This window comes from Notamacropus eugenii, chromosome 7 (assembly GCF_028372415.1).
Source record: "Notamacropus eugenii isolate mMacEug1 chromosome 7, mMacEug1.pri_v2, whole genome shotgun sequence".
Lineage (NCBI taxonomy): Eukaryota > Metazoa > Chordata > Mammalia > Diprotodontia > Macropodidae > Notamacropus > Notamacropus eugenii.
The window spans coordinates 101,100,536-101,115,853 of NC_092878.1; the positions used below are offsets into that span (position 1 = coordinate 101,100,536).

At 39.6% G+C, this 15,318-nt stretch overlaps 1 protein-coding gene across 9 annotated transcripts in view; it reads left to right on the forward strand.

Moving 5' to 3' along the window:
- TENM3 (teneurin transmembrane protein 3) overlaps positions 1 to 15,318 on the forward strand; it is a 3,393,579-nt gene that overhangs the window by 3,350,117 nt on the left and 28,144 nt on the right. The window lies entirely within an intron of this gene.

A 15,318-nucleotide genomic window follows, 5' to 3' on the forward strand; every position in this document is an offset into this window, starting at 1 on the left:
CTCCCATATCTATTAATGGCATCATCTTTCACTTCTTTCCTTCTTTGTCCATCATCAGCTTCTAATTCTCATGAATTCTTCTCTCAGGATGTCTCTTGGATGTGCCCATTTTTCTCTATTCCATTGCTACCGTCGTCCCCGGTTCTTATCACCATATTGTAACAGCCATCTAAGCTGCTAATTATGGACAAAGGAGGGAAGGGCATCTTCCTTTCATGTCTAGCTGCTGCTTAGGATGTGTCTGAAATGGCTGGCTTGGCACTTGAACATTTGTCTTTCCTATGCTTTTCAATCTCTGCACGCAATTCCCAGCAGGAAAACAACCTTCACCAATGCAGTTTGGCATTTACTTATCAGTAAAAAGTTACCTGAGACACTAAGAACATAAGTGACTTACCCATGGAATGAATGTAGGTCATGAAAAAGGACCTGAACTCAGGTCTTCCTGTCTCTGAGGCTGCTCTTTCTCCACTACTGTCTTGCTGGCCAGTTCACTTTCTCCTAATACTGATAGGTTATAATCCTAAATTAAAGAAAGATGATGCTTTAGATGGAGTAAGTGAATTTCTTTTAAAAATAGCTTGATAAATCTATCAATATAATTAGTTTCCTCTGTAATTCTGTGAGTTTTGTTCTATGCATTTAAAACCATTATTGGGAGAAGGGTCCCAGTGCTCTCACCAGACAACCAAAGAGGTGACACACAGATTCAGACACCCCCCAAACCTACTTTAAGGCCCATCCCAAGTGGAGCTGCACATGGTTGTTCAAAAGAGAGGAGACTGAACTGAAGGGCTTTGCCAGAATGAGCTGCGGAGTAAAATTAAGTACCATATTTCTTAGCAGATAGTCAGTGATGAGATTCATGGGAGTTGCTGGGAGTAGCTCTAGTATTTTAATGTAATTGCTTTTCCTCGCTTCTCCTCTTTGACTGGTAGTTCTAGGTTTGTTTCAGTTCCAACTTGTTTCCCACCTGAGATTCTAAGGGAGGGAATTAAACACCCTGGTCTTTGAGGTAAAAATATCACAAGTGAAAAGAACATTATTATAAACTGTGTATCAACAGCTTATCTTCCAGACATTTCCTTCTTGCATTAAGTATACTAATTGCTCTCTATGCAAATGTGAGCTTAATGGCACTAACAAGCTCAATGAAACAATTTAATTGCTACATTATGATGTATTTTCCATATGTATCAACATGAAAGAAGTGCCTGAATAACAATGTATGGGGCTCGGGAGGCAGGGCTCTACTAAACTAGGAAATAAAAGTCTTGTCGCAGAAAGAAAAAGAGCTTGGCCCACAGCTGCTGCCCACTGTCAGTCAGTCAACAAGCATTTATCAAGTACCAGGCACTATGCTAAACTCTGGGGATACAAAGACAGGCCAAAGGCAGACCCTGCTCTCAAGGAGCTCAGAGGCAACATGCGAACAATTATGGACGATCAAGATACATACAGGATAAATTGGAGATAATCATCAGAGGGAAGACAGCATTCAGGAGAATCAGAAAAGGCTTTCTCGGAAAAGTGGGATTTTAGTTGGACCTGGAAAGAAGCCAAGAAAGCCAGGAGGCAGAAATGAGGGAAAGTAATTCCAGATGTAGGAGACAGCCAATGAAAATGCCCAGTAGAGAGGTAGGGAATTTCCTTTCCAAGGAGGCTGGTATTGTTGAGGTTCAGGGTGCTGGGGACCCCCAAAATACCGACACGTCGGGTCCTACTTGAATGAATTTGACATAAAACTTCTTAAAGCCATAGAAAAACAAAGTTTATTAAAGATTCGCCATACTAGGTTGACTCTTAAGGATCCTAACCTTTTGTGACGCTTGTATTGATAAGTGGGCCAGATAGAATCTCAGCTGGACAGAGTTGGTGCTGGATTAAATCAGAGCACCTTCATGGAGGAGAGGTGGATCTCATATACAGAAAAGACTGAGAGAAGAATTCAAGTGCTGTCAAGTAGTCTGAGGTCCCAGAGATGGTTTTGATAGGGGAGGTCAGCCTGAAATGTAGATCAAATCCAGGGAGGATCTTGATGGGAGTGGTGGGATAGTCTGGACAATAGGATTTTGATAGAATCAAGGGTAAGGAGTATCCCAACTGGATGATATGGACCTCAACAGAAAGCTAAATCAAACAAGAGGAATCCAAGGAGCCCTCAAGGTGAGGCTTTCCTGGGCCCTTCAAATAGAAACCCTCTCTGGCCAAGGGACAAAGGTCTCAGCTTGGGTTCACACCTCATCATTATCACAGGATCACAGGGTATGGGGGACATGTAAGGCAGAAGAAGGCTGAAAAAGTAGGGGAGAGGGCAGGTTATAAAAGGTTTTGAACACCAGAGGATTTTATATTTGATCCTGGAGGGAATAGGGAGCCATTACAGTTTATTGAGTGTCATAGTAAGACCTGTACTTTAGGAAGGAGAGCCTAGAATAGGGCAGAAGAAAAAAGGGTGTCTGCCAACTCCATTATGTTCCCCTGTGGGGGAGAGACAACTGGGCCCTAGTAGGCTCTCTAAACCATAGTCAAGGCAAGCATGTGACTGCCACCAGCAGCCAGGAATCAGAGCCAGAATAGAGATTCTCTTTAAATGGCTGAAGAAAGTAAGGCCTTAAGAGGTAGGTGACTTAGCCAGTCACAAGGTCCATCGGTACAGAGGCAGTACTAGATGCTAGACCTCCTTCCTTTAGGTTCATTGTTCTTTCCACTGCGCCAGGATGGAGAATACAAGAGGGGGCTTACCTTCATTCTGTGCCAAGGATAGCACACCAGGTGGCATCCACCCAGAGGTGCAGAAGCCAACCTTATATTCATGCAAAACATTCCACGATGTAGCTATTCCAAAAGAATTTTATTGCCATTTACCTAGTTGATTTAAATTTCTAATTAAAATAATAATAACATTCATAAACCAATTTTTAATGTTCACAAAGTGTTTTAACTATTTTAACTATAAAGTTAAGGACTGAAATCTGAACCTAAGGAAGATAGGTGATAAAGATTTTTACACACACACACACACACACACACACACACACACACACACATATTCCTTTTGATTCATCCAGTATAAAGATGTAGAATTCAAAGAAAGCACATGGATGAGAATATACTCAGGGCAGAAAAAAGGAGCCAGTCATGGCATAGTTTCAACAATCATCCCAGTAGGTGCAAACCTACCCCAAATTGTGTTTCTCTTGCCTTAATTTCCTCAGAACAAGAGACTAGTCTCTCCCTCTTAGCAGCCAGTATCCATATTGTTATCAATGCCATTTAACATAATTCTAAATAACTGGTTTTGTTCAATACCTCACCTCAAAGAGTATTAACTGATTACTGTGTGCCAGACAAGTGCTAAGAGACAGAAAGATAGCTACAACAGAGTAACAGAGTAGGAATGGGTGGAAGAACAAATACACAAGTAACCCATCTAAAGGAGAGTGAGGTAAGTGCAAAGAATCAGTCCAAGAAAAGTGTTGTGAGAAACCTCAAGAAGAACTTTCTTTCAGTGGTCTAGAGAGAGTTCTGCTTTTAGACACTTAACTTTGTGACCCTAGGCAGGATACTTTAACCTCTCAAGAACTCCATTTCCTCATGTGGAAAAAGAAGGGGTTGGAGTCAGTAACCTCTAAGGTTCAGCTCTAAATCTAAGATCCCATGGATTGGGACTTAGAGGAAGAGAAAGACCTCAATAGATGGGAGATGCAGGGGGAAGGGAGGGTTAATTCTGAGCATGAAGGATGGAGTGAAGAAAGACTCAGACCCAGGATAGAGTAGGGGACAGAGAGTAGGCCCGTTTTTAAAGTGAGAAGAATGAGATAAGGTCTCAGAGGGAAAACTAACCATCAGACTTTTAGGATAGCTTTCATAGTTTCAGGGCTCACTTTTAACTTGTTTAAATATGACATGTAGTTCCAGTAAACCCAGTCACAATCCATTCCTGCAAACCTTTGAAATAACAAGTTATGTTGTAGCCTGGATTAGTTCAGACCCAAGTTCAGTCATCCTGTGAGTGCCATAAGTTTAAATGTCAAGCCCACAACCAATATTTTCACCTCTCCAAGTCCCAGTTTCTTCATCTATAGAGCTGGGATGCTATCTTTAGTACCTTCCTTACAAGATTACCAAAGTCAAATGCATATAAAGTACTTTGAAAACTTCATCCCTATCAACATTTGGACCTAAACTGTGATTTCAAAGTATATATAGTCTTAGATGGGTGCCTAGGGGCAGCCTGGCACAGTAGATAGAAAGCTGATAGCAAAGCCGGCCAGCCCTGGGTTCAGGTGCACCACGTGGCTGAGTCATGGTGCTGAAGTCCAAAAAATCAGAAGCACAGCTGGGAGGGGAATGAATGAAGAAACTGTTTGATTGCTGAGAAGCACAGATGACAGGAAATTCTCTTGCTCATTTTAAAGGAAGTTTTCAAGTGCCATAAATTGTTTCCATTGGAATTAATTTGCAGCATCTTTTGTGTACTGCACTAAACATGAGAGGTTGATGGCTGTGAGATTGAAGTAAGTGCTGATCTCCAGAGAGGAGTAGCTTTCTCGGCAGGAGGAAGAGGCCATCTCTTCACCATCAAGGCTGGGCCACAGCTTTTGCTCTGAGGGGTATTAATAAGGAATCTTAATCTATAGAGGAGTTAAAAAGAGATTTTATAAATGTACTACAAAGACTCTAACATCAAGTACAGGCAGAAATACAAGGGAAATTAAAGAAGAGCCAGTAGACGAACATCAAATGAAGGCATCCATCCCAACAGGCGGAGAGCACAAGGTGCTGGACAGCCTGAGGGGCTTTGTCTTTTCCAATGAAAGTCTTTGGGGAGGAGGGGTCAGGGGGAATAGGAGAGAATGCAGTTGTGCTATGAATTTGATGTTACAAGGCTAAGACTAGATGAGGAGGAGAGAAATCAGGAAGCTGAGGGGCTGTTTACATTCCCCAGATGCCACATCCATGTTTCTCCAAAAAATCATTACAGCAAAACCACCAATGCCAAGCCCTGCCCTGGGCAGGCCTGGTTCACTGCAAAGATGAACTAGCACTTATTCAAACCAGAAAGCTGTAGAGAATCCACAGGGATCCTTTACATCCTGGATACATTACTTAACATTTTTACTAGTACTCACGGTCAAACTATTCCAGTAGGCTTCTGGATATGTACCTTGTGAAGGTGGGAGAAAGAAGAGATGTGATGCAAGAGCAGAAGTCTGCAAATGCTGCATGTCCTTGGGAACCATCTCTGCCTCTACCTCGACCACTCTATCTACCATATTCATAGCACACAATGAACCATTAGGAACAGCCCCTCCCTTTTAATTCTCCCATTAGGTAAAGTCTTTATTGCCCCACTTGTAACTTCTCTAGTGGTTGTTAATTGGTCTTCCTGCCTTTAGACCTTCTCTGCTCTAATCTATACCATGAGCACTTCTGGATTTTTTCAAAAGACCTATGATTTCACCAACATAGGGAACCCCCAATGCGGAAACTACCTCAAATAGCTCAAGTATTACTCAATTTGCAATCTTAGAGAGTTGTCCAAGAAGGGGGAAAGGAAAGGAGGGATGAAGAATGGGAGAGAGGAGAGACTCCGAGAAGTCAGTTATTTGTCCTAGGTTCACATAATTCGCATGCCTCAGGAACAGGACTTGAATCCAAAACCTCCTGACTCCATCTGCTCTCTCTCTCTACTACATATCACTGGGCCTCTCCACCAGGTTAATCTTCCTAAACTACTCCTTCTCTCCTACAACTCCCCAACTTTTCCATTTTTTCTCCACTGCCAATAGGAAGGACAGACGAAAAGGAGTTATCAAGCATCCCCTCTGTGCCAGGAACCATTCCACAATATTGTCTCACTTGATCCTCACATCCACTCTCAGAAGATAGGTGCTACTATTATTCCTAATAAGATGATTTCCAAAGCATGGTACGGCATTCAAAGACTTCCACAAGTTGCCCAATCTTCTTAACCCCCTCCTACATGGTCCCTCCCTTCAGTCAGTAAGTTGGTTGGCCTGCTTATTACTTCCTGATTAGGCCATGCACATCCCTATCTTATGCTGTTTACCATTTACTACATTACCCTTCCCTGTCCCCCCCACCCCCCACCTCTCCACCTACTGAAATTCTTCAAGGCTGAGCTTAAATCTCACCTTGTAAGAACATAGCAGTTGCAACAGGCATTAGAAAGAATAATGAATGATCTTGAACTCAGAAAACCCAGGTTCAATCTATATGACCCATCTGAGCAACCTGTAACCTCTCCAGGCAAGAATGCTATCCAATAAGGCAGTTCAACTAGGCAGTACCTAACACTCCATCAACTATCAATCTAGGATCCTAGGGATAAATGAGAACTAGTATGACTACGGGGAACGTCTAGTTCAGCCTGATCATTTTACAGATTGTGAAACTGAAGTGCAGAGAGGCTGACTTCCCCAGAGCACTCCCTTCCCCATCATCCCAATCATTAATGATTTGACCCATCTACAAACCCCTACAGCACCTGCTTGGTGGCAGTCATCTTGTACTGTTAGCCAATAAATACAATAGCCGATACATGTGTAGTGCTTTATGGTTACAAAGTGCTTCATATAGATTATTTACCTTTAATGAGTCCTATAATAACTCATTTTCTTTCTAATAGGTTATATTGATACCTTTTGTCCTTACATCTCTCAGATTTCCCCTATACCCTCTCCCACATCCCTATCCCTTCCCATTCCCTAAGAGTCATCTCATAACAAAGAAGGTGATGCTTCAAGCTGAGTGTTCTTTCCTCATTTGGATTATGAACTGCTTAACTACCACGGCTTGACAACTTGACAGGCATTTGTTTAACACATGGAAGAACTAGAATAGAAAGACAAGAATGAAACATTCCCCGTACAGAGTGTACGTTCTATTGACCGTTATACTTTCCATCTCCCATACTGCCTTGTACAGAGATTCAGTAGCATCTTAGAGGCTTGGCTTTGTTAAGGCTGCTCCTCTTAAGGCACAAATTTAGATCTTCAGAGGCCAAAACTGTTGAGCAGAGAAAATCCTCACTTAACCCTCTAGCACATTAACTATGCTGCCTACAAAGGTTACTTGTATTTTTCTTCCAAAAAAACCCAATGGTAATAGGTTGCAGCCTGAATGCTCAACCTCGCCTGCTGTATCTCACTGTGCTCAGCATTCTGTGATACAAAATGCCTGCCCAGCATGAATGGAATTTGTGGTAAAGCCACACAAAGAAGAGAAGTCAGAGGTTGGAGAAATGCTTTCTCTGTGGGAAAGATGAAGTTTTCCTTTCTGGGAAATCTAAACCAGCAGAAGGTTTGGAAAAGGGCAGGTCAGGGACAGTGGGGCAGTCAAATCAGTCAGGTGCTTGCAGGTGGCATGAAGGGCTAGCTAGAGATACAGTGTGGTTCTCCACCTTCTGTGAGGTGCTATGATCTAGCAAAGGAAGAAAGGTCAGGCCATGGGAGTTCCAGTGATGGTTCTTACTGATTCCTGGGAAGAGCCTGAATCAGACACTTAACATTTCATACCTTAGTTTACCCATCTGTAAAAATAAAGAAAAATGCTAGAGTACCCATATGCTGAACAACCACTCACAGGACTCTACAAAGAACATTATTAGCTCTATAAATCTCATGAATAGGTACCACACAAAGCATTTTATAACATTTAGGGGCTTTTAAGACCACAAGAAACTTCATGTAATTTAAGAACTAAGAAAAGATTCTTAAGCAGCAGCAAATAGGAAGGTTTTTTTTCCCTATCTTTGGTAGAAAGTAATAGCGAATTCCTGAAATCTCAGAAATATAAAGCACGAAAAGTAAAGCATTTTCCCCTACCTTTATTGATGAACTGTTTGAAGGTATTACTCTTTCATAGGATTTAGAGCTTATCCAATCTGGGCTCCCTCATTTTATATATGGGAAAACCAAGGCCTAAAAAGGGAAGGTAGTTCTCTCTTGGGGTCACATAAGTACTATCAGAACTGGGATTGAAAAAACATGGCTCCTCCAACTTCAAATTCAGTACTCATGCTTTCCCTTTGAAGACAATGTTGGGCTTGGGATGGATGGGTGAAAAGCCTTAGGAAAGCGTGTTTCAGTGGATCCTATTTCCAAGAGCTGCTACACAGGGTGCTCTTGGGTACTTTAATTTATACCCTTTCTCATTCTCACATCCATTAAATAGACCTGTAACACACTTTTTAAGCAAAGTTATTTAAAATGAAGGCAATAAAACATAAGATGGGGAACTGTGTGAAATAATTTTCAGCAAAGTAATTTAAGCAAGTAATTACCCCAATGCTCAGCCAGAAACTGAAGTTGCACTCCAGTCTTTGCAATGACAGGGCCTTCCATGCCCCAGTTCTCCATGATGAATCAAGAGACTGTAATCTCTTATTAAACTGGAAACATTTAGAATGTGGGCCTGGAAACAAACTATAGATCAACTTTTGTTTTAAGGGACCAGTCTAGCTAAGTTCAGAGAGGTTCTTTACTATGGTGGCTACAGGGTGATGAATTATTTGAGCCACAGAAGCTCAAAACCTAATCTTGAAGTTGCAAGGGACTAGAGGGGCCAGGTGATCTAGCCCATGCTTGAACAAAACTCCTTTCTAAAGCTACACAACAAATGGCCATCAAGGCATGAAGTCCAGTGCAGGGGAACCTACTACTTCCTAAAACATCCTATTCCACTTTGGGACAGATCTAATTGTTGGCAAGTTTTTCCTTTCATTTAGGCTAAATCTGCTTCTTGGCAGCTTCCACCCATCCCTCCCAAGTCTGCCCTCTGTGGCCAAGCAGAGTAGAGTTAATCCCATTCCTCCTCAGAACCCTTCTAATGCTTGAAGACAGTCATTGTATGTCCCTTAACTTGTCATTTCTCCAAACTGAACATCCTCTCTTTCATGGAATTCAATTTAGAGACAGATAGGATCTGCCTTTATAACCCTCATGACCCACTGAGGATATGTGACTTGTCCAAGGTTATGCAGGCATTAAGTAGATTTCTTCTGCCTCTCCTTATATGGCAGGACCTCAATGCCCCTCATCATCCTAGTTGCCTTCCCCTGGATTCTCTTCTGTTTATCGGTGTCCTTTCTAAAACTGAAAAGAGTATTCCAGATGTGATTTTATCAGGGCATAGTGCCACAATATAATAATTCTGGCCATGATTCTACCCTGAATGCAGTCCAAGATACATAAGCCATTTTTGCATTATACTTCCCAGCCCAAAGATAACAAAGCCCAAAATAAATAAATAAAAGCAGACCTTCCTTTTCTCCATCATCAACATTATTATCTCACTATCCTGAGCAACAGGCCTACTCCTCATTATCTTACTCTTTTTTTTTTAACTTCCCTCTTATTATTTTGGGACATCCCCTTCTTGCACAGTGAAGAAGGAAACAGGAGGGTTTTTTTTGTGGGGGAAATAATAATGAGTTACCTGTGGATCAGAAATGTAAAAAGTCAGAGTAGGTACTGTTAATTCATAAATCTTTAGGTCAACTGAATGACATAGAGCCATTGTGGACATGTTATATGGCATGCTGAGTAACTCATCAAATGCAGTACTAGACCTGAGTTCAAATCCTCTCAGACATTTATGAACTATATGATCCTGGGCAAGTCATTCAACCTCTACTTGCTTCCTCATCAATAAAATGAGGAGAATAATAGCGCCAACCTCCTGGGGTTGTTTTGAGGATTAAATGAGTACAAAACAAAGCACTGTATAAATATATATTTATATTGTTTTTAATTTACACATATTTATATATTATATATATATATGTACATGTGTATTGTTTCCCCAAAAACAGTGTATGAGATCTAAGAAAAAAATATCAAATGTGTTTAGACTTCCCAATTATGCCTCTAATCAACTGGGTGTATTTAAGAGTTTATTAAATTCATGGTACATTTACTTTCTGGCATTCTCACTCATATTCCAATCTCTTTTCCCTACATCCTATGCTCAGCCTTCCCTGCCCTCTGACCTTTTTCTAGCCATTTCAGCTTTATGTTTTGGCTCATTATTTTCTGCTGAATTAATCAAATTAGTATGTCATTTGGCCATGACATAGGTGCCACTTCTCTGTTTCTTTCTCTTTACTTTTCAATTCTCACTTCTGGCTTCTCCCATCCTTGCTGAATCTTCTCTACTTTTGTTTTACTTCAAATCTCCTTATAACTAACCAAATTCTTTAAAGTCATCTCATATTAAAAAAAAAAAAAAAAGAAAAAGAGAATGAAATAGAAGAAAACATGCTTCAGTCTATCTACACTATGAATCCAACATATCAGAAGGTGGATTGGTTGGTTGGTTGTTGTCCCATTTTCGAAGAAAATCAAAATGGCATCACCATTGTAAAGTGAAATTTCAGTGTGTCCAGCTATGGCTGATCAGACCAATACGAGCTCAGAATGCTCTATCACAGGTTGGGCACAGATAGTTGGTGTGAATATTTGGAGGGGATACGCCAAATTTGTGCATCCTGCATTTACTTTGTGCTATCTCAATTCAGCTTTGCTCAAAGAGCACAGCCGCCTTTCTGATAGGGGCACGCCATGCTGAGCGGACCTGTGCCAGTGTCTCCCGTGAGAAACAGTCAAATCCAAAGTTCTTCAGAGAGACCTTGAGAGTGTCCTTGTATCGCTTCTTCTGACCACCATATGATTGCCTGCCCCATGCAAGTTCTCCATAAAATGGTCTTTTTGGCAAGTGTACATTTTGCACTCAAACAACGTGGCCAGCCCATCGGAGTTGCACTCTCTGAAGCATAGTTTGGATACTTGGCAGTTCAGCTCAAGCAAGGACTTCAGTGTCTGGTACCTTATCCTGCCAGGTGATCCTCAGAATCTTCCTAAGACAGTTCAAATGGAAGAGGCTCAGTTTCCTGGCATGGCGCTGGTAGACTGTCCATGTTTCACAGGCATACAACAATGAGGTCAGTTTCACAGGCATACAACAATGAGGTCAGTTTCACAGGCATACAACAATGAGGTCAGTTTCACAGGCATACAACGAGGTCAGTTTCACAGGCATACAACAATGAGGTCAGTTTCACAGGCATATAACAATGAGGTCAGCACAATGGCTCTGGAGGTGGATAGTATGTTTCTTAATGAGTCCTTTAAAATTACGCTTGGATATTGTGTTGATCAGTTACTAAGTCTTTCAAAGTTAATTATCAATATTATTGTTATTGTATTAATCGTTCTCCTGTTTCTGCTTACTTCACTTTGCATCAGTTCATACAAGTCTTGTCAGGTTTTATGAAACTATCCCTTTCATCATTTCTTATAATACAGTCATATTCTACCACATTCCTATACTTTAATGTGTTCAGTTATTCTCCAGTTAATGGGCATCCCCTCAGTTTCCACTTCTTTGCCACCACACATACACACACACACACACACACACACACAATCACAATGCTGCTATAAATATTTTTTGTACATATGGGTCTATTTCCTCTTTCTTTGATCTTTTTGAGATACAGGCCTCATAATGGTATCTTGGGTAAAAGATATACAGTTTCATAGGTCTTTGGACATAGTTCCAAATTACTTTCCAGAATGGATAAACTAGTTCACAGCTCCACCAACTATGTATTCGTATACCTATTATATCCGCTTCAGCATTTGTCATTTCCTTTTTTGTCATCTTAGCCAATCTGATGGGCATGAAATAATATTTGAGTTATTTTAATTTGTATTTCTCTAATTATTAGAGATTAATAATTTTTCATATAATTAATAGCTTTGATTCTTTCCACTACAAACTGCATATCCTTTGACCATTTATCAATTTGGAAATGACTCTCATTTTTATAAATTTGACTGAGTTCCCAATACGTTTAAGAAATGAGACTTTTATCAGAGAAAATGCTGCAAAAATTTTATCCCAGTTTCTTGCATTTCTTCCAATTTTTCCTGCATTGTTTTCATTTGTGCAAAAATATTTATTTAATCAAAATTTTCCATTCTACCTTCTATGAATCTCTCTGTTGTTGGCTTATGCATTCTTCCCCATTCATAGCTCTTACAGGTAATTTCTTTCAAGCTTCATTAATTTGCTTCTGATATCACCCTTTATGTCTACATCATTTATCCATTTTGAGTTAGTCCTGGTAGGCAGTGTGAGGTGCTGGTCTATACTTAGTTCCTGCCAGATGGCTTTACAGTTTTACCAATAATTTTTGTCAAATGGTGAGTTCTCATTCCAGTAGCTAAGATATTTGGATTTATCATTCTTAAGCTACTGCGCTCATTTGCTTCTGTAACTGTGTACTTAATCTGTCCTACCATTTAACTTCTCTACTTCTAACTCCATACAAAATTTTTTTGACAATTATAGTTTGATAGTTTAATTTGCAATTTGGTCAGCTCTGCTGCCTTCCTTCCCATTTTTTCCCCATTGATTCCCTCAATATTCTTGACCTTTTGTTCCTACGGATGAATTCTGTTATTTTTTTTTCTAGTTCTGTATCTTTGGTAATATAAACTAATTTAGGTGGTACTGTCATTTTTATTATATTGACTTGGCTTATCTATGAGTTATTAATTTCTTCAGTTATTTGGATATGTCTTTATTTGTGTGAAGGTTTCATAAATGTATTCATCTATTTCCTTTATGTGTTCTGGCAGGTAGAATCCCACATATTTTATACTGTCTGCAGTTATTTTAAATGGTATTTCTCTATCCCTTCCTGATGGACTTTGGTCATCATACACAGAAATGCTGATGATCTGTGTGCATTTATATCCAGACACTTAACTGAAGTTGTTAATTGTTTTGGCTATGTTTTTTTAGATTTTTTAATTTTTATATTTTTCTAGGGTTCTCTAAGTATACCATCATATCATAAAAATGATAGTTTTGTTTCCTCCTTGCTTGTTTGAATTCCTTCAATCTCTTTTTCTTGTTTTATTGCAATAGGTGGCATTTCAAGCTCAATGGAATCATAATGTTGATAATGGACATCCTTGTTTCACCTCAATCTTATTTTCAAAAGGCTCCTACTTTACTCTCATTACAGATAATGCTTATTCTTGGTTTCAGATAGATACTTTCTATTATTTTAAGGGAATCTCCATTTTCCTGTGCTTTCTAGTGTTTGTAACAGTAATGGGTGTTGTATTCTTTCAAAAACTTGTGCATCTTTTGAAATAATCATATGCTTTTTGTTTACTGACATAACTTATGTTTATAGTTTTCCTAATATTGAACCAGCCATTCCTTGTATAAACCCAGCCTGTTCATAGTCTCCCTCCTACTATTTTATTTACAATTTGTGGGCTTGTGTCCAATCTGTGTCTTCTTTGAAGCTCTGCTTATAGATGTTTTCAGATTATTGTGTCTACACTGTTTGAGTCTGGAGCTTCCTTGTCACCATAGTAGCTCTTCACAAGTTCTTTTCATTTGCTTATTTTTTGAGTCCACTTCCTGACCTTGGGCTTTCTTAGCATATTAGGTCTTGCTTACTTCAGGGAAGGAAGGGGTATATCTGGCCTGGGCTTCTATCCTTTTGTATAGTGCTGCTGCTTTCAGTCTGTGATCCAGGGAGAGGTCTGCTCACTGTCCTCCAGGTTTAAGCTCACTACCAGTTAGATCTGTTGCCTTGTGTATAGTTGAGTGTAAGCAGACTGCTGTTGGACTAAGTCACTGTTACTCCACTGGGAGGTTCTTCAGCAGGACAACAAAACTACTGGCTCCCCTTTGGTCTTGATCTTCTGTCCCAGTTATTCCACTGTAGCCTTACATGTTGGGCCAAAAGTCAGAATGGAGTTGCCACTCTACTCTTGGGCTTCTGCTTCTATTCAGGCTCACAAGTGTTCCTCTCCACTCTGAGTCTATGGCCCAAGACTGAGTAATGCACAACATTGCTACCAGATAGTACCTGTTTTTGCTCTCAATGCTACTTCAGGGGTCCCCTGGGTTATTTTTCTACCCTAGGACTCCTGTTTCTACTCCCTTTCTGTTTCTAGATATTCCCCATCCACATTGCTGTAACACCTACAGCCAGCCAGATCCTGCCCCAGGTCATGTTTCTGTCTTCCTAAGCTGCCCTGGGTTGGAAAATTACTCATTATGACTTTTTCTTCACTTTCCTGTTCAGAATTTGGTCTTGAACACTGTCTAAGTTGTTGTGGAAGAGTAGTGCTAGGGAGTTAAGGCAAAAATGCTCCCTCACTAATTCTACCCATGTCATACTTTCTAGAATAATTTCTTCCCTATTTTTACTCTGAGTTTTAACCAATACTTCTTCAGTATATAACAACTATTAAATTAAACTATTATGATTAATTTATAATAATATTATTTTTATTATTATTATTATATATTTGTTAAATCCTATTTGACACCTTTGACATTTTCATTTTTCCTATTATCACTTTTCCAGTGCTTTAATTACAATGAAACATGCTTACTTAGATCACCCCAACTTCTAAAGGCACAGTAGTAATGACAGTAAAAGTGATCATTATAAATCTTACCACACACAGAACCTTAAGTAATGCATCAGGAAAATATATGTGCTATCTACACATCCAAAGTAAAATGAAGAATTAAGATAAAAACTTCCACAGAGCTATCTAGATAACTGATGAGTAGAGATGGTATGGTATAATTAAAAGAACATTGCAGCTTGGAAAAAGAAGACTTACATTCGTTTCCCACCTCAGATACTAGCTATGTGACCCTGGGCAAGTCAAGAGTTGGCCTTGGGTTATATAGACATCTGTTTCCAATCTCTACTTCATTTTGTAATGTCAGATATGTGTAGTTGTGCAGATGCACTTTTAGTCTCTAAGGCAAATGCACACGAAACTTTAGAATGCTTTTTGTGGTTGCCATAATTAAAGCCCTTGTTCTTCAGCCATGGTTTTATATTTCCCTACTACAGTCACCTTTTACAGAATTTTCCCTGGCACTGTCATAAATCCTGAAACCAGGAGATGCTTTCAAAATAACTGTAATTTCAACTAATACATATTTAGAATAGATGTTTAAAATTCAAGTTTTCCTTTCTTACATTTTAGACATCTTAATTTAAAATTAGTTTAAAAGTACTCAAGAAGAGAAAGCTTTTCCTGGGGGCTAAGAATTTGAGAGCAAATGGAAGGATGACAGTAATTCAAAAAATAATGAAACAAAGGAAAGAGCATGAATGATGCATTTTTAAAATACACAGGAGACAGCAGCAAGATATTCAAAGAGCACATAGGGCAGTAGTGCCCTGCCATATTAAATTATATGTATTTACACATACTTTTAAAAAATGTTGCA